The sequence below is a fragment of the Amphiura filiformis genome, chromosome 4 (assembly GCF_039555335.1).
Source record: "Amphiura filiformis chromosome 4, Afil_fr2py, whole genome shotgun sequence".
Lineage (NCBI taxonomy): Eukaryota > Metazoa > Echinodermata > Ophiuroidea > Amphilepidida > Amphiuridae > Amphiura > Amphiura filiformis.
This window is the reverse complement of record NC_092631.1, coordinates 35,533,758-35,553,925: the sequence shown is the minus strand read 5'-3', so window position 1 is coordinate 35,553,925 and position 20,168 is coordinate 35,533,758. Positions and strand designations below refer to the sequence as shown.

General features: G+C 35.0%; 1 long non-coding RNA gene across 1 annotated transcript; it reads left to right on the top strand.

Moving 5' to 3' along the window:
• Nucleotides 1–594: 594 nt before the first annotated feature.
• Nucleotides 595–2,598, top strand: LOC140149817 (uncharacterized). The gene is made up of 4 exons (XR_011858738.1): nt 595–733; nt 1,041–1,229; nt 1,617–1,760; nt 2,479–2,598. It is a non-coding gene; the product is annotated as an uncharacterized lncRNA (long non-coding RNA).
• Nucleotides 2,599–20,168: the final 17,570 nt, after the last annotated feature.

The following is a 20,168-nucleotide window of genomic DNA, read 5'->3' as shown; positions in this document are numbered from 1 at the left end:
TTTACCTTTTTTCTACAGATCTGACTACCGTGTGTCAGTATTTTCATTTGAGCCTTCTTCTTTTAGGAAATTATGGACCATTAGCCAATCTCGACTTAAGGGAAGACCCTCATCAAAATCACTTTTTCATTAATAAAGGTGCTATGATTACCAAATTTGGTCTGTAGGACCTTTGGGTCATTAAAAGGGGAAAACACGATTTTCACCTAATATGCATACTTAGTATTCCATTGGCCGCCATCTTGGATTTGAAGGTGTCAAATTTCAAAACAGCCTATGTATCCAGGGAAATGAGCTAGGAACTTGGTTTTTATTTTAGACGAAAGAGAAAAGTGATATTAAAAAATGTTGGAGTCAGATTTTTTTAATGATTTTACTACTAAGTATTTCACGTACTTAACTTAAAAATAAAAAAAAACCTCTATAGAGATAATTTTTTACTTCTTCCAGGAAAATGCCCACAACGATATAGTGAATACCCGGTACTCAAGTCACGAGATAGCGAGCCCAAAAGGATCGATCCCGTGTTAGCGTTAGAAGTTGTAAGAAGTCATTAAAGTTTGATAAAATAAACATTCTCTACTTTAAGGAAACTGACGTCACCAACCAAGTTATCATACCATATATTGAGCAATGCACTTCAGACAAGATTGGATACTGGTTTGCTGTTTTGTACGTCTATAAAGGACTGTTACTCATATTTGGCACGTTTTTGGCATGGGAGACGAGAACGGTAAGGTTGTTGGGTTTTCTTCTTAATTTCGGTGCTGATGACTCGGCTTCCAATACCTTCTCCAGTGATGCCTAGTGTTGTTGACGGATACTGACGTGCGCTACTGTCGCACGCATGAGAATGTGATGTGATTATGTTGTTCAATACAAAACGGCGCTTTGAGGGGGTGTTCTGTTTACATTACGAGCTATTCAAGTTTAATTGAATTATGTTGTTGTTGTTGTTGTTGTTGTTGCTGATGCTGTTGTTGTAAAAAAATCCTTCTGTGGTTGTTCGAATATATTGACTTTTTCTCTATAACTTTAAGATCCACATTGAAGAACTCAACGACAGTAAATTGATCGGGATTTGTGTGTACAATACCGTAGTGCTGTGCATTGTGGGAGTTTCCGTCAGTTTCCTGATAACTAATAACACAGCGGCGCTATTCATCTTTACTTCATGTATCATCATTTTCTGTGCAACTTTGACTCTAGTGGTTCTATTTGTACCTAAGGTAATTATTTTTATGTAATTATAATTATGCTTTTGCTGAATTCCACATTAAACAAGAATCAGATCTGGATTGCATTTTGAACGGTAATGACTGCGTATGATCTTTGACGTGTTTTGAGTCTTTTGGCTGACCATATAGCCAAGATTGTCATCTCTGACCCTGTGATTTCGTCGATTTAAGTATATCACAACGAAATTCTTGGACATCCATGGATTATCCTTGAATTATCTTGGACAGCCATCTAAAATTATGAAATAATCTTTGGCGTGTTTTTGAACCTGTTATCCATGGATACTAATAGGCTTTTTCTCCTTTTGAGGGAACGTTAATTCCTTAAATTCCTTAGAGTAGCATAGAGTAATCTACATATTTTTTGTTAATGAACAGGTAATCTCTGTACACAAACATCCAATAGGAGAACCAGTAAGCTCTGTAAGAAGGAGCAGTGACCTCTTGGCATCCAGTAAGGAGAATCACAATGCCAACACCACGCCTGAGGACATCCAGAAACTGCTTACCAGGATTCATGAGGTATAAGCACTATTTCAGATTTTGGTGATTTATTTTACTCTTGGTGTAATAGCGGGGAGATAATGCCGAAGCAAACCAATGACCTAAATCCTTCTTTCATGTATCACGCTTCATTAGTCACTTTTTCCCACACAAAAATTATTAATTTAAAGTAATTAGAAATAAATTTGTCTGGTGAAAGAAGGTCAAATCTTTGGTATAGTGGAGGTGACATTTTGACAGGCCAAGATGGAGGGCAAACTATTTTGTCAGGGTAAGTATTGAAAAACCCTCCGAGGCAAATAATCCATGTCTTATCTGACAACAAAACGGTAAACTGTTACATTGAAACCAAAACAATATTGTGTTCAGTTCAGTTTCGTTCATCTTAGTTCTCTGCGAATTGAGAGATTTTATTCATAGCAGTATACAATCCAGCCCTATGAGCTATCAACTTTATTACTCATGAACAATCGCTAACTTTACATTCTGCCTTAATGTACGGATAATGAAAGTTGACAGTAATATAAGGTGGTGGTATGAGGATACGAGATAATGTACATTTGAAAATAGTCGTGAAACAAATTCATTTCCAATAACATTATAATTATGCAGGGCATTCAAATTACCAAAATAGTAAAGGTATTCAATTTAATGGTATATGCCTTAATATATTAGTTATCCCCCTGTCTGTTGTTAGGTCAACCGAGTTTGTATCTTATGTATATTTTAATTTTAGTTGGAGACCGAACTAAAAGGAGCAGCACAATCATCAAGCAGGTCACAAAATGGGACGGGAAGCAGGAAATTCGGCGTTTGGTGTAGCCATTATGTGTGCGGATGTTGCTCTTCTACTACATCAGAAGGTGCAGAGATGCAAGGAGTAGACAACCCTGCCGTTCATACAGAATCAAATAATATATAAAAATATATAATAATAATAACAATAAAATAATAATAATAATAATAATAATAATATATAACACTAATAATAATAACGATAATAATAATAATAATAATAATAATAATAATAATAATAATAATAATAATAATAATAATGATAATAATAATGATGATAATAATAATAATAATAATAATAATAATAATAATAATAATAATAATAATAATAATAATAATAATAATGATAATATAATAATAATAGTAACAATAATAATAGTTATTATAAGTTCATTTTATCATCTTATTCGTCGTCGTTTGCTATCTTTTCAATGCATATCTTTCAACACACATACATTCACTCCCCCACACTACCCCCGCAAAAACCTCCACACACCTCCACCATGTCCACATACTCTCTCCGAAAACCCGCACTCCACACTCCGCACTTATCACACACGCCCACCCCACACACCCCTTTTTTACTACTTTCTGTCACATATATTATAAGTGTTGTTTTCAAACATGCTGCACACCGGACAGAATAACCAGTGTTCGGTCTAATACGCTGCTTGTCTCATTGATTGCCTGTGATACACAGTCTGTCATCCATGTGCGTTGCCTTTTCGCCAGCCCATTCGGGGCTGGTACCTGTTTCAGGTTTGGGGTCAGTTTACTCAAGAGATTATATTTTAGTGGTATTGGAATGATTTTTTTTTTTTACTTTTTGTGGTTAAATTTTTTTAAAAATATTTTAATTCGATTTGTTAGGAAAAGTAAGTATGTTTTGCCGTTTCAACGAACGAAAACGAGTGAGTATTACCAAAGTTATGTTTGAACTAATTAATTATGACTTTAAAAGTTTAAAGGCCTAAATGTAACAATAATAGTTAATATATATAGCATCATATGGTCAGCAGAAGAAAATCTGACATCACCTATGATGTCATATCAGTGTCCTTGACCGGGGTCCTTACTCCTTGACCACTGAACAGCGTGATATCATGTTGATAACAGATCTATAGAATCATATCCCCGGATCATATCACAGATTCTCAACAATCTGTGATCATATGGACCATATTGATGTGAAAGTAGTTATCTATCATATCCTGTGTCGTTTTATGGATAAAAATGACTCAAAATGTTATTGATGAAATGGTTGCTATCATAAACATCAGTTTTGTCTTTTCAACGGGAAAAATCCGATGCAAAATAAAGTTTTTAGGGCCTAGCCGTAATATGGGCATAATTTATGCATATAGTATTGAACAATGTACCCCATTTGACATGCACTTATAGATAAATAAATTGTCTTACTTTATTAATTTAATAACTTCTTTATTATAAATAAAATGACACATAACTATTTGATTCATAAAATTACATTCAACAAAATGATTGAAGAGAAAACACACAAGGCACTAGGCAGACTGTTATAGAATGGAGTATGTAAGATGCCATGTCCATAGCTTCGCAGGAGTTTCCGACTAGCAATCAACATGATCAGCACATTCAGAAAAACACAGTTTAAGAGTGAAGATTGTAGTGAGTAACCAGTCCTTTATAAATGTGCTGGCCACTATCTATTATAATATAGTAGGCTTAAACTATACATTGCGAATTAATTAAGTTATTTTAAAATAAAATGTACATGTAAGTTAACTCAAACCGGCAGTGTATATATCGAAAGCAGTGAAATCGGACATTCCTAAGCGAAGATATTGAGTTCGTAAGTTCTGGTATTACAAAATTGGAAATTGAGATATCGTGGGTAAAAAGCTGAAAAGACAAAAAACCCAACGACAACAACAACAACAACAACAACAACAACAACAAAACAAACAGACCAGAACAATTTGGAGTACATGTAATGAATAAAAAGAGTTGACATGAGATTAGGAATTAATGTTTTCTGCTGTTTCAGTGTGCATGTTCTCATCGTTGATGGTTTGGTGGACTGTCATGTAGATGTAAGCGTGATCCTAAAATGCCTTTCACATTGACCAAAACTAATTACAAGACCTCTTCTACATTGAGGCTGGCTTTCCCTTTTAAAGGGAATTTTTATTACCATTGTACTATTAATAGTTATTAGCTATTAATATTAATAATTATCCATCAGTATAAACAGACTTTAATATTTTTTATTCTTGTTGCTTTACACATTAGTCGAGTCATTGTAGGACCTATCGTCGATGTACAGTTCTTGAATTTAAAGCAAAGAGGTCAAATGCTGGTCACCACAGGGGTAAAAATTGAATCATGTGAATCATGTGTCCTATTCTGAGATGTTAACCAGCAAACAAAACACCTGAGATGTAGCAAACTATAGTCTTTGTTTTACATTTTGTTCAAAGCGGAATAATTTGAGACCACTTTGATCAAAATTGGAGAATTTTTTATTAAAATTTTGTTGACGTCTATTATATAATTTTGTTTGAGTGAAGACGGCACTTTTTTGGTGCATGTGATCTGGTGAATGTCATCACAAGTTTTGGCACTGAAGCGACAAAAATGTTCAAAGTCTTGTATAGTTCATCTGAGTCAACTGTTGAATTGTTGGAATTTCATAACATTTGGTGGATGTGGTCACCCTTGAGCATTGAGCAGCTAAATTTTTTTAAGTCATTTGTAGGTCATCTCATGTCAACTGAATATAGATTTTTGGATTGTCATGCATTAAACTCCATTGACCTTTGTGTTACAGTTCTGAATTAAATGCATTTAGCACACATATTTAAACTAAATGCAGTTTAGCTTTCAACATGAAAAAAATTCAAGTCTTCATTTTGCAAAAATGTCTCAATTCTATTCTAATTTTATGAAATTGCGGTTAAAAATTGATTATTTCATTTTGATAAAATCCGCTAATACGTCATTTCCTTTGCAATAATAGGGCGTGATAAATTGATCAAGTAAGAAGGAAGTAAAATATAAAACACTAGACTAGTATCATATAAGCAGGCCCTATATAAGAGCCGCGAAGCCGGACCCATTGAGAGTATGAATATTTAGGCGGTTCTTAAGGCAGGCATTCGGCCAAAAATCCTTCCAACGAAGGTGGAAATAGCTGACTCTTCGCTAACAAGTTTGCATAAATAGTTATACCAATTTGGTCTTAATCTAGATGAATGTGGGCCTTATGGTCTCGCGCGAAAAAAGATTTGACCTTTACCGTTCGGAAGGAGCTCTGAATCGATCCGATTGATGTGTGACCATACATAAATCCAGTGTTTCGGTGCCTTTTCCAACGCGGCACTTGGGACAAGTTGCCACCTTATAGTAGGTATATTATATCAGTTCGAAAATAAACGCAGTTGAAGCACGTTATTTCTTGTCTCTACATTAATTGAAGAATAAAAGATAGGATTCTGTCTTTTGCCTATCCAATTGTGTGCATTATTATGTTTTCAGAATTAAATCTTAATCCCTATACTTTGTACAGATTTTCAAAATTCAACATAATCAACACTTGGATCCAATATTTTTCACAAATGGATCCAACTATTTTACAACTTGGACTGGTTTCATTAATTTGTTTCCCCGTGCCATACACACTGTAATATTTGGTATTGCCATAGCAGTACTAACAAAACCTACCCAATTGGGCCCATAATCACCATGAGGTTCTGGCAATACTAGCAGTGGCAACAACCAAACTGAGTCACTTAGTTAGCTGTGAACGTACTGCACTGGGACCAAAATCCCACAGACAGTGGATTTCTAACTCAAAAATCATCATTTATTTTGGAACTTGAAGTTGAACAAACATGACAGCCAGTGTTTACAGCAGCAAATTTGTCAAGATTGTTCATGTTTTTGGCGTAGAATGCACGAGAAGGAAGTCAATGCCAAGGAAAGTAAGCTTACAAAAGTACTGAAGCTTATTTAAGAAGTTGCACAAGACATGCTCATGTGCTTATGTGCTTGCAATTTGCATTGTGTGAAGCTGGGTGTGTGAAGCTGGTGTTATTCTATTTATTTCTAGAGATGATTAGACAACACAAATCATAAAGCTTAGCCCCAGCCTCAAGCCTATTTTTAGGCCTAGCCTAATGGTGGTTTTATACCTTCTGCCGCTTGCCGTTTCATGCGCCGCTTGTACCTTTCTGCAAGCAGCTGAAAGGTAGCAGCATGAATTTGAAAGGCAATGTTGCTGCTCGACACCGTCAGAAATCATTTAATGTTCTCATACGGAACGTCAGAGTGGCGCACACAGCTCCCAAGTTGACTTAAAATTGAACTCAACTCCTAGACCTAGCGATCTGTCGCTTTTGGGCAAACTGGTAGAGCGATTGATATATCTGCTTGCTGCTGGTAACTGTAGGGGTTTCTGGTACGACTGCACAGTACAGTAAAATCGTTGTCAGAGCAGCAAAGCGGCAAGCGCCAGGAAAGTATGAAACCAGCATAGTGCCACAGGTGTCGGTCTCTCTAGACTAGACTCTACTGCTAGCATTGGTAAATCCTTCAAATATAAAAGCTGCACCAGATGTTACTAGTTTGCTAGCCATGAACTTGGAAGCTTCATGCCTGTGAACCTAGTATCGTTCTACGATAAACTCAAACTAACTTTCTTTAAGCGATTCAAGACAGTAAAGATTCTGAAAACATAATAATGATAAAATTGGATGGTGTACGTCTCGTACAATATTTTAAAACTCATAGCTCGACCAATAAATTTGTAGTATTGGGTGCAAAACATTTGCCAATGTTAAGGGTACTTGCCCAACAATTTCATTCAGGGGCGTGTTTGAAAAACGGCACAGCGCATTAGTAAAAAGAATAAAAAATACTAAAATTTTCACCAGGGTTCGAACCACTGCCAAGGCACTATGAATGCTAAAGATGCCTATTGTGCCACGGTGACTGTGCTTAACATTCGGCTATTTTCAAAGATATAGCCTACATATCAACACGTTTCTAGTGTATTGGAAATCAGATTTTGGTAGGAATACAGTCATAGAAAGACATATGACTCTACTTGTATGTTTGTTTTTCATTTAATACAAATTAATTTTGATGAATTGAAGTGGTACGACTCTTAGGACTCGTGATAAACGACGATTAATTTGTAATAATAAAATGAAAACGCTGGGTCATTCACGACGTCATTTGTAAATCATGTCAAAACCTGGGGAGGACCACACACATCCGTGTATACGTGCGCAATCGATACTCAATGATCCAGATTATACCGTTTGACTATACCGCCCTTATGTATGCACCTGCTTGACACATCTTGTCACTTGCGGGAAGATATACTATAGGCCTACCCTAATAGCTTACAATAGATACCCCACCGTAAATAGCTCTCTTCATTACCTCGCTGTGCCAGAATATACGCGCAGTGTACGTACTTTTAAACCATATTTTGTTCAAAAATGATAGGAAGGGACTGTTTTCAGCTAAAATGTTGGCTATCAGCAGATGCTCAATGATACCGGGAAGTATTGCAGAAAGGTAAGCGTACTCTTTATTTATTCAAAATATCACATATCAATGAATTTAAATTGGAAATCCAAAAAGGAAATGCCAGATCAAAATTCTCACCTTAGAATTATTGTGAAATAAAATCAAACCAAATTTAGGCTCCGCAAACAACGTCCAATTATTCCCATTGGTGTTTGCTACACGTGCATATAATAAATTATGATTTGGGGCTAATTTGAGACGAGGTGATGCCTCGAGTTTCAAAATACACCGAGTGATGTTTTTTGATCAAAAACATCGACAATTCAAGACTCTGTAAAAACAAATCAAGAATTATCTGGGATTATTGCAACTAAGTATAATGAAAGTTATGATCTAAGCTACCAGATGCATCATTTCTGACTATGATTTAGTTTTGGGAAAAGATTACTTTAATGTTTTGGCGGGATTATTTCCCGTCAAAAATTTCAACCAAAAAGAGCATGTAGCCTTAAAGCCAATTTGAAGCTAAAATGATCAAATATGAACCGTTGAATTGGACAAATAGACGCGAAGCGCGCGAAAATATGCAATTCGAAGTAGCGACTTTTGCTCCCAGATTGAACTTAATGAAACAAATTCCTTGCGAAGCGCGTAAAAATTGTCAATTTTAAGCTAAATGATCAAACAATGAACTGAAGGGCATAATAATGCGCGCGAAGCTTTCGAAAATTTTCAATTTGTGTTTCCACAATTTAGCTGCACTCCCCTGATTCTCGAAGTCGTCATTATATCGAGGATGATCATTTTCTCAAAAGCAAACAGTAACATAATTAAAGTGAAATATTTATTAGAAAGTGTGGGTCAAGGCTATCTTGTATTAAGAAAATGCACGTCTCATTTCTTTGTTTTTTACACCCACTACGTTTGCTTAATTTTATGGGCCGTAAAAGAGCAAAGCATACTGCAGTTACTGTCCGTTTTCCTATACACAATACACAGTGTTCTCACCATTGACGCGTAACCTCTACAAATAGTGTATGTTAGAAGTATAGGCAATTGCCTAGTTAACGTCACTGTGTGAAAAATAACCGGCCAATATTTAAAGTACTCTTCTGAAATTCTAGAAAATATAGTTTCGTAACATGTCCTAAATTATTAGCTAATTTAGGATTTTTGGAAATATTTGCACTTTGGTGTTTTAGGAAGGATATGTAAACGACAGATAACACCAAAAAATATGAAGAAATTATTTCCAAACCGTGTTACGGTCCACAGCCATATGTTTCTCATTTTCAAGAATTCTGGTTAACAATATGCACACTATTGTCTCATTTCGTGAACAAATGCCCACCAGTATTGTTACCTTGCGTTCGCTTTATAATCGTTCACCCAACTGAAACTATAATACCAGCTCATTGCTCATTGCACAGATAAAACAGAAACATGTGTAGTGTGGATTTAACCAGAGAAGATCTGATGTAACATAGTTGAGCTGTTTTCAATTAATGTTATCTTGGTTTAATAGCTTTTAATGGGGTTTAAGTCCTGCAAAGGTCGTGGTGAATTCTACTGTAGACATGACTACATCATGTAAAATAAACCTTATAATGGACCCGTAAAGGCAAAGAAGACTGCAGTGGGCGCGTAAAAACAACGAAAGGATACCATAGGCCCGTAAATGGAAGAAAATAGACCTTAGTGAGCATGTAAAAAAGCTTAATAGGCAAAGAAAAGATACCTTAATGGTTCCGTAAAACGAAAAAAAAAAAAAGACCTCGGAGGGCCCGTAAAAAGCAAAGAGATACCTTGGGCCTAAAGGACAAGAGGGTCCGTATAGTAAAACAAAGAAAAGTTATTTTTTCTTTACTTTTTACAGGCCCCTGAGGTCCCCTTTCTATGCTTTTACTGCCCCATAGTAAATTATGTTTTCTTCACTTTTTACTTCTATTCACTTACCCCCCCCTTGTCGGCGGCACTGAAATCAACAGAAGATATTTCATCAGTAAATAACCCCATTCTTTCACTAGAGTTTTTTGAACTTGTATTTGAAATAGCTTTAACACTGGTTTATTGTATAATAGTTCAACAGCATTGACCTAAAAAAGGGCGAGAGGTGACATATTTACGGATTCAGGGCCTGAATCAGGGTAAATTCAAAATTGATATAAAACGTTTGTTTTTTGATCGAGTACAAAAATTAATTGTTGTCATTGATTAAAATTGTGTCTGTTAATCATTACACTACATTTGTTTACTCCAAGGGCTCTTTGATTTCTTCAAATAAGTTTTATAATGATAAAGTGGATCCCCTGGCCCTCTAAATTACGCACAAAAGATTACGCCGCCTTAAAAGGTTTGAATTAATCTCAAATCCAATGCCTAAGTGAGGTTCCATCTGATTTGCTAGGCATATCACGCACGATTAGTGAGGTTCCATCTGATTGGCCAGACATGTCATGCACGGTTATTGCTTTATGTGTTCACCCGACAGTACATTGAATGATAAATGAATTGAGTTCAACAAACGTGTCTCATTCTAAACCAATTCTCTGCTCCTATGTACTCATAGTGGATGATGGCGATAACACAATTTTCTCTTGTTGGTTTAGTCTTGGTTGCAGGGTTATGGCACAAAATAGTTTCACAACACACCTCTGTGTTGCCAACTAGTTCAACCAATGAAACCAACAGTAGCATTATTACAGCTCCTTCAATCCAACAGAGCAACCAGAACAAAATTCCGCTCTATCTCGGTGGATTTTTCAGTTTGGGTGGAATTTGGGATGGAAGTGGAATTTTGCCAGCCATGCAGATGGGTTTAGATCATATCAATCAGAGGACGGATGTCTTATCAGAATATAAATTGAAGATGGTCTGGAACGATACACAAGTAAGATACATTAGAAATCCAGATGCTAAGGATCTAGGCTGAGGATGCATGTACTGGCGATCTCCTCATTTACGAATATTTTGTTTGTATCATGATTTATGTTGTTTGTTCAGGTCAAGATTTTGCTTGCATTAAAAATATTGTTTTTCATGTTCTTTTATGCTGAGGGCGTGGATGCCGGTCATCTATACTCTCTTTTAATTTCCTCTTTAGTCTCTTGAAATGAAATGTTTTTATCTTCTATATTTGCTATTTGATATTTTTTATTTTACCTTTCATATATTGCTTGCCTATATTTGTTTCTCTATCTGTATTTTAATATTGCTTGCCTGCTTTGTAAAATCATCACGTTTGAGTTCACACAGAAAAATGAAAGGTGTCGTATTGACTCGATTACTGGATCCGATAGAGAGTCTTGATGCAGCCATGAAAGAGTCCATTCTAATGCAAGTATTAAATGAAGGTCTAGGTGACTAATAATAATAATGAATAATAATAATAATAATAATAATAATAATAATAATAATAATAATAATAATAATAATAATCTAAGGTTCGTTAGGTTTGTAGAAACTCATAAATATTATTTCATCTTGTCAAAACCAATTATGTTTACTGACCTGACAGTTTCGACCATCTTGGGCCATGGCCATCTTTAGAGTGATGTTTTTTATCCAACTTCTGTACACCAACGGAGGGCGCACTAGAAAACCCTGTTCTAAGGGCCCGACCGACCCAGATTTTGAACAAATTGGGAAAGAAAATTTTCCTGTACAAATGAATGCCGACCCAAATTTCGAAAATTTCATGAACAAATTTCTTTTTGGTATTTTCCCAAATCACAAAATATTTACTGATATTGGCCATTTTTCTGGTCATTTCAAACAAAAAAAAAAGAAAGAAAGCCCGACCGACCCTACTTGAAAGGGCCTGTAACTCTGAAAAGTTACTGGCCCGGGTGAAAAGTTACCGGCCCAAACATTTTAGAGCTTTTAAACGGGACATATTAAAGCACCTTCCTTCATGCAAAAACGCCGTTTATAGAAAAAAATGTATTACAAAAAAGAAAAACATAGTAACGACGTCCTGTTTGTGGTTTAAAAAAAGACATGAATATTAAAATGCAATATATGTCTACATTAATAAAACATTGCATTTACAGAGCAATATCACGAAAATTGCCCAGGAAAACGCAATTATGTCTTAATTAATTCTTAATTACCATGATTGCTCAAAATGTCTAAATTATATGCTAAAATAATTGCTTATGGGTTATTCTATGCTTTTTGTGCAAATTTTGAGAAAGCATTTTATAGTAAGGCGGTACAGGACAATTAAAATTGTGCTCAAACGCGGGTTGTCTGAATGCCTTGAACAGCGGTGTAAATAAAGTGCTAAATACGTTGGAGGTCGCATGTCATGAATTCGTCTTCTTGTTTTTAACATAATGTAAAATGAGAAAAATATCACCAATTATGATTCTCTTCAACACATCTTTTAATGAATACATTTTATACCATTATAAGTATATGGTCGAATCCAACCAAAAGTGTCCACGGGCCAAAAATGAAAGTCCGAAATAAAAATGTCTCCACAATTTTTTCCTTTTGCCCATTGATTGATGACATATTGGCCTTATAGGAACCAAAAGTGCCATTACTAATCTTGAAAAATAAATCCAGGACGTGTGATAGTAAATGTGATATCAAAACCCAATGTTACCTACGAATACCACTAGGATGCTTTCACTATCGCAATACTAATCAACCTAAAACAAATGGAATATTCCCATTAACGCTTTTTTCGTGTAATGTAGACCACAGGGTGTCAGGAAAATGCTAGCTCAACCAGAAAATATTTGTTTTTATTTTTATAACGCGATCAAATGATCTTAGTCAATTTATGCTAGTTTATTTTTGAAAATGAAGTTTAGGTCAGTTTCTGTATTTTATTTATCAAATGAGTATGAATCAATTTACACATTGTATAAGAACGAGTAGGATATATGTTTTCAAGAATATTAGGAATTATACGCATACACCTAACGCTTTATACAATGAAAAGGTGAAGAAACCCGGGTATTCGTAGGTAACATGAGCGATTTAACAATATCTATATTGAGTTTAGAGGTTTAAATTTTGCTATTATGGTAATGAATTAATAAAATGGTAGTTTTAGATCTCTTTCAGATGGTACGTCCAAATGAATAAATGCTATTACCTTAGATCCAAAAAATTTTGATGCTTTTAGCAAGATTTTGACCACTTCATTTTGATATACAAGTAGTTAATCAGCAATTTTACATAATAAATAATTGTTGATTGAATCCGTATATGGGTAATAATAGTGTTCTGGGGTACCGCTTAAAGTTTTTGATAATTAATTTCCATTGGTAGGGACACTTCATTACAAATGTCATGTATTATGCTGTATTCGTAAGTAACATTTCAGTATTTGTAGGTAAGAATTAGACTTTTGGTGGATGTCGCAATCAAAACTTCATTTTATAAAGCACTTTGAATGTATTATTTTCTTTATGTGCGTTTATTAATACTTTAGACCCTATCATGTATTAATAATGTCGGTTCACAGCGGTTGAAAGAGGATTGAAGTAAGAAACAAAGGCACTAAAGTGACTTTAATTTGCTTAATTGCACACAAATCGCTTAAAACCGTTATTGCAGACTTGTGACGTCCATCTTGGAGTCAGTTACGTCTTGTGGCCTTTCGTTTGAGGGCAACTACAATTAGCTTTATACCAGGGTCCATCACTGTGTTGTCTAGATCATGAGACAATGAGAACAGTCGTTTTTTCCATGGTATTCGTAGGTAACCTTAGCGAAAACGTCAAAAGTTACCTTCGAATAAATCAATTTGGACACAAATTACTCAGAAACCAGAAGGTCGGTAAACATTTAAAATGAAGCACACATGACAGTTGACAAATCCAAGTATTTACCCCTTCTAATCTTCTTTGAATCTGATTTTTCTTTCAAATGAGCAGACCGTCGTCTATTTCAGTACATATTTTTCAACAATTAAGCCGTATTCACTTTTGCATGGTGGGCATGTATGTGAATTCGCAACTTTCATTGACATATGATTTGATAGCAAACATACAAGCCTTCGTTATGTACCAATATGGGCATTGGCATGAATGGCGGTGTTTCACAATACTGTCATGATGTCAAATTGTATTCGTAGGTAACATTCGGTTACCGAAATTTACCTACGAATACTTGCTTTTATTGTTGACATCTCAGAAATATTTAAACGCAGGATATTGAAACTTGGTAGAAATAAAGAGTGTATTACCCTGCACCTATTGCTTAACTATTGTTTACTATTCTCTCACTTTGTGGAAATGACACAGCTTTTAACATGTATTCGGAGGTAATGCATATTTTTTACCAAACCTACCTTTGTGCCATTCAGAATTTCTGGCAGCTAAACACAATAATAAAGATGTCCGAGTGCAATGCATTTCAGTATTGGACATATCAAAGCTTGTATCAATTGCGCATTTATTAGTGATTTCCATTTTTAAAGATATATCTAGTGCTATGAAAAATTGTATTCGTAGGTAATGTAAAAAATACCACTCAAAAATTATCACAAAAAATTCATAATTATGTACAAAAATGTGAAAAATTAAACAAGCAATCTTTGAATACACACCTTTCAGGAAATCAATTTAGATTAAATCAAATGACTTCTTTTCATAACTAATTTAGATGTTTTTAAAAATACTTTAAGAAATAGTTTGAAAAAATGGGTAAAAATAGCATGTTTTGGGGTATCTGTGTCTAAGTTTTTCACAGAAGGGGGTCTTATTATATATGGCGCGAAGCGTATGATCAAGGCAAATAAACACAATACAAAAGCGAATGCCAATTGATTAATACTTTTAAGTTATGGCCCTGAACATGCCGTGTACACTTTTCGTTGGATTCGACCATATATCCCTGGAAAGCTTATATGACAAGGATGCCAAATCAAGAAAGTATAACATCATAATACAGGGTGGGTAAGAAATATACAGGGTGGGACAACAACAAAATTAGCATCTTTCTTGTCATGGTGAACCCCCATACTTTCCTTTTCTGAAAGCTATAATATAAAAATAAATATAAATAAATAAGACATTGCATGGGCCCTTCAAACAAGTTTTTTATAACATTTTCAATCAAAACTTTTCCCCTCCATTTCTGGCACTAAAACTAATAGTATAATTGAATTCCTTACGAAATTTTCATAAAAATATGTGTACTTTTGCATAAGCAGGGTAACTCAGGCAAGAGATAGGCCATTTAGAAATGTCGTAACATTACGTGCACACTTTGTACAGTAACATATAGGGAAAACTGTCTTAATTAGTGTTTAATTAGGCAATTTGTTAGTTACTTCTTTTGTTACAGTTGATCTACTATGAGGTAGATCTATAATCCAGGCTGATATATGTGCAAATATGGGGTCCATGCTAGTTGTACTTGTTAAGATACAAAGGTTTGAAGTTTGCTATATTTTGACAATTTTGTGTACAACCCTATGGGGTTCCCCCGTCCCGGCTCCCCGCCCGGCTGCTCCATTGGCACATCTTACATATTGAAGTATAAATCTCAAAGTAGTTGTCCAATTGACGTGATCGTACCTTATGTTGAAAAAATGAGACAGCCACTCGCATTTTTAGAAAACATGGATTAGCCACTGCAGTACGTCTCCACACCACATTAAGAAAAATGTTGGTGCATCAAAAGGACAAAAGAGACCCCACGGATTGTATTTATGAAATCCCTTGTGCAAATTGTGATAGCACTTATGTAGTAGAAACTGGTGTCGCTTTGAAACAAGACTGAAAGAGCACAAAAAAGAAACTGATAAAGTAGCTCATAGTAAAGGAACCTTTACTCGCCGAACAAGAAAACAATCGATCAGTGAACAATCCAAATCAGCAATTGTGAACCAGGCCGTCCAACAAAATCATGTCATAAATTGGAAAGATGACCAAGTCCCTGAGAAAGAATGCAATTCGGGATCCCGCCGTATCAGAGAAGCAATCTGGATCCCGGGGGGCACTTCCATAACAGATATGCATCATGTGCCTCGGGATAGACCCGCTTTTTCAAACCGGCTTGTACCCAATGACCCCCTTTTTTGTGTTATGGTCCTACCTATTACCCAATGACCCCCTTTAAAAATTCATGTACTCAATGACCCCCTTTGTTCTATTTCCTGCTACCCAATGACCCCCTTTTTTAATTCCCAAATTTAGGTGGTATTTGTGTTCTCCTCCAGAAATAATGAGATTTCTCAAATTTCCAAGGTGGCCAAGTTGTTTTTTCGCAGTTTGGCACTTATTTATGTGTACTTAATGATACTCTTTTGGCAATCCTGTACCCAATGACTCCCATTTTACAATTGGTTACCCCAATGACCATCCTTTTTTCAATATTTCATACTTTCATACATTTAGGTTGTGTACTGAATGACCCCATATTTTTGTAATTGTACATTTGACCTGAATGCCCCCTACTTTTAACATGGCCGAGGCACATCCCTGCCATTTCAGATAGGGAGTGCCCCCCCGGGATCTGGATAAGGAAGAGAGCACCGAACACTATGAACAGAAACGAAGGGCCCGTTATCTTAGTCGTGTATACGATCCACTTCTGGGCGACGGTGCGCCTTCTGTTGGTGTTCAAAAGTTGGATACAAAAATCACTCTGAAGATGGCCATCGCCCAAGATGGTTAAAACTGTCAGGTCAGTAAACACAATTGGTTTTGACAAGATGAAATGTATATTTATAATAATAATAATAATAATAATAATAATAATAATAATAATAATAATGATAATAATAATAATAATAATAATAATAATGATAATAATAATAATAACATCAACATCTTGAGCATTTTTGTTACAACAATATGAATACATTTGAATTACCTCTTTTTAATGTCTTTTGATTTACATATGCATTAAAGCCCATCATAAAAGCCGGACTTTCAAATAAATACACATGTTATCTTGCTAATTGATAATTTTAAGCTTAAAAGCTTTTCTTATTAAGATATTTCAATATAGCAAAGCTTTTAATAGCTTTTATCTATTTTAATGTTTTTTCATTTTCCAATACACATTTATCTTGCTAATTGATAATTAAGCTTTTCTTATTAAGATATTTCAATATAGAATTTAGCTTTTAATAGCTTTTATCTATATATTTTATAGTCTTTTCATTTTCCAATGCATTAAATCCCATCATAAAAGCCAGACTTTCAAATAAATACACAGGTTATATTACTAATTGATAACTAAGCTTCAATATAGAATAACTTTTATCTATTTTTAATGACTTTTCATTGTCCAGTGCATTTAAGCCCATCATAAAAGCCGGACTTTCGAATTAATGCTCAGGTTATCTTGATAATTGAATAATTAAGCTTTTTTATTAAAATATTTTAATATAGAATATAGAATAGCTTTTAAGCTTTTAAAAGAGCTATTCAAATTAAAATACTAAAAGAAATCAGTAAACCATTTAGAAAAATTTGATGTGTCTTGATAGCAGCAGAAAAGACCTCAAAATGTTTAATTAGTTATGATAACAGGTCAAATCAAGTGAAAATGAAACGGCGTAATGAATTCAAACTCACTTGGTCGCATTTCCCATTCTAATTTCTTAGAATTTAAAGATTACTTTTTAATCTGCATAAAATGTAACTGAAATCAAATTTGAAGTCAAGAATATCAACATTTTACGTTATTTAACACTTCTTCCTTTTTTAAATCGGTAACATTACAAAGTGCAAAAGTTTGTTTAAATTTGCCGTATTGTAATTTACAGTGTAATTCTGCTCTAGGTGGCCAAGCATTTATTGATCATCTCTTCAGCAAGCCTCAGAAGTTATTGATTATTGGACCAGCATGCTCCTCTACTGCTGAAAATGTTGCAGAAATTGCACACCATTGGAATCTGATAACGGTAAATCATCACTCAAGCGCATACTCAAGATGCCATATTGTGTATTCTAAAGTAAATATTTAAAACATCATGATAGGTAGATGCAGTAATAGTAATAGGAGTCTTTCATTAGTGTGTATAATTTGTGTATAATCATTCGGTAGGGGTGTGTGTGTGCAAATGCAAATCAATTGTGGGGTGGGGTCTGAAACACGTTTGTACGGGCATGTGTCCCGTGAGGTTTCAAAAACTGATCATCTATACCTACTCTTTACTAAAATGAGACCCATTATAATTGAAGACCGAATTAAAAAGGCTATTTTGCATCTGACGTCAGGGCAATGGCGTGGCGTGATTGGTTGCTAACCTGCGCAGTACGGCATTTTTGTCCTGGTTGACAGGACGTCATACTCAAACTAGTCTTTATTTAATTCAGTCTTCAATTATAGTATGTAAGATATAATATAGGCTTCAGATGTTAAATATTAAGGGGGGGGGGGAATGGTGTCTGGCCCAAATCATTTGGGGGCCCAGTGGTACATTTCCATCACATAGCCACCAAAATTATTTTGGGGCCGATTCTGGAGTCACTGGACTGTTTTGGTAGAGTCAAAAAAGTCTAAATTTTCCATACAAAAATCGGGCATTAAGAGCCATACAGGATTACAGACTCCGAATATTCGATAATTAATAATATGTTATTTCAAATGTCTGATGAAACTTTATTACCGATTTTACGTCATCAAACATTCATTAAACATTACTGGAATTTGAATAGGAATAAATTAGATAACAAAGACATGATACATGGAATATTGTATATCCCCAGCAAACACAAAAACGTTTTAAAAACGTTAAAATCTAAGTCTTTAATTGAAAGCACGTTATGATTTGTATAATATATGACAACAAATGCACATACACAATAATCAAATATAATCACCCTTTATCTATTTAGTACTTAGCCAGCATTCATTTTCTTGGTGATCACACAGTTCTTGCAATGTTCTGGACGACTGATGTAATATATCCTTATTCACTTGTCCTGCGAAAATCAGCGAAGTCCAATGTACACTTGAGTTTATAAATATCCTTGCGTATGAAATCCTCACACAAAAATGGCATTGCTTTCTCCAAACCGTTATCTCCTTGGGCTGCTTTCTCTAAACTTAACTCCTTGCGCTGCCTTCTCCAAACTTGGTGCTATTTCCACCTTTCACACAATATCTTCAGGAAGCAGGACTGCGATGCAGTTGTCCCCACTTATTTTGACAGCTGTGTTGTATCAAAAACCATAGCTCATCATATTTGGATAATCTATGCATGAACCAGACTTCAGCGAGTCGACAGAAGAATTTATATTCCTTTCTTGGATGAAGTACGTTCTTTGACGTATTCTAGATCTTCTCCGACAACACTGGCAGGTAGTAGTGCATTGGCTACTTAAATTAATTCTGGTTCGCAATTTGCTTTCTTTGAAGGAATTGGACTGTAAGCATATTAGCTAGCTAGCCCAGATCAACACTACCAACTGTGAATAATTGTGTTTACATTTTCTTATATATGATTTTGACCACTGTCACTACAATTATTCCATTTCAATGATTTTTAGCCACTTTGGTTATAATTTATTATGTTAACGATTGTGCAACTTTGGTCATAATTATTCCGCAAACGCTTGTTGGTCACTTTGGTCATTTTATTCCGTACACGAGGGAGAGAGTTGGGCTCAATAATGACTGTCATGACCGTGCATGGATCGTGACCCCGGGGTTATGACTCGGTCACTTAACTGGGTTACTATTGTAACATTCTATTAATTTTCTTAAATTTCGTTACAAACCGATATTTATTAAACCATCCAACTATTTCATTTACCAGGTTTCACCTAGTGCCTCGTCTCCAGGCCTTTCCAACAGACAACGGTATCCGTACTTCTACCGAACAATTACAGTGTTTAATGCGTTAGGTGCACCTATAATTGGCTTGATGCAAGAATACGGCTGGACACGAATTGCTACAATTCATCAAAACCAAGATTTGTTTATTCTAGTAAGTAGCATTTTGTTATTGAATTTTAAATATGTCTCATTAGAAAATATTAATTATTAATTTAGTATATCCTTGATTAGCAAGTCTGAATCACATTATTTTATTTATTTTTTGGTCCTACCTTACAGTCCGTTGAATATTTCGTAGCTTTACTAAAGGCTGCAAATTTCACCCTAGTGACGTCAGAGACTATTGTTGAAGAC